A 1,411-nucleotide genomic window follows, 5' to 3' on the forward strand; every position below is an offset into this window, starting at 1 on the left:
TGATGTTTTTATTTTTGAATAAAATATATGTTTGAAGATATTATAAAAATTTGACAAAAATATATCGATATTAATATCAAATTAACTATTTGAAATTCCTCATTTTTTGTGTAATTTTTTAATTCAATTTTGTTATAATTTAATTTATGTACAATAACGAAGTAATTTATATTTTGTTTAATAATATAATTTTTTTATAAAGATAATAATTATTTATTTTGTTGTCCACACACCACTTGGCCCACTCACATGTATTATCACATTGGAACCTCCACCTTATGTCGAATACGGGCTGATATGTTTAACTTAGAGACGACAATCGATCACGACCAAATAAATTTTAAATGAAAAAACTAAAAACGTTATCATTTAATACCAAGAGTATATTAGTGTGATGCAACGTAATACAACTCAATTTCATCTCACTCGATTTTATTTTATGAACTTGTATAGGTTTCGAGAGAGCCAAAGAGGCTATTCTGGAGTAGTATTTAGAAGCTTTTTAGTATTTTCCAATTATAACCTTAATTAATATTAATTATAAATAAATAAATAGTAATTAATATAATCGAAAATTATTTATTAATGTTAACTATACATTATATATTGGTATTAATTGTTTATTATTTAGAATTATTATTAATCATATCAATTATTTTTATAAATATACATTATATACTAATATCAATTGTTTATTATTTGAAATTATTATTAATCATATCAATTATTTTTGCATTAGTTTTTATAACTATTATTTAGTATATTTAAGGGTTGTTTTTTTTACCTCTTAATAGTTTCATTAATAGACAACCTCTGAACCGTTAAAAGGTGAATCATGTTTGGCGAAAAAAAATCTGCCTCTTAATGATTTTAAAACCCTCTGAATGATTTTGTATCATGGATCTTCTTTAATCATTAAGGGTGCGTTTGGTGCGCAGACAGGACTGGACAGGACAGGACGGGACAGGACGGGACAGGACAGGACAGAACAGCTGTTCAGCGTTTGGTAAGACAGGACAGTACAGGACAGGACTGGTTAAAATGACCAATTTACCCCCAGTGTTTTTTTCACTACGAAATGCATTCTGGTAACATTGGTCCTACGTTTATTACAGCCCTAATAAGTACTTCAATTAATCAAGTTTCATAACTAACTAAGTTTTTCATCAATTCCTATTTTATCTAGTTTCATAAGCTATATTTCACACATCATTTGTGCATACAAACCAAATTTCACACATCATCTGTGCATCATTCTAGGCCTTGTAGCAGCAAATTAGTCAAATTACATAACCCTAATCTTTCCCCAATTAAGAAATTACATAACCCTAATCTTTCCCCAATTAAGAAATTACATAACCCTAATCTTTCCCCAATTAAGTAATTACATAACCCTAATCTTTCCCCAATT

The sequence above is a fragment of the Cynara cardunculus genome (genome assembly GCF_001531365.2).
Source record: "Cynara cardunculus var. scolymus isolate 2C chromosome LG 17, CcrdV1, whole genome shotgun sequence".
In the NCBI taxonomy this organism is placed as follows: domain Eukaryota; kingdom Viridiplantae; phylum Streptophyta; class Magnoliopsida; order Asterales; family Asteraceae; genus Cynara; species Cynara cardunculus.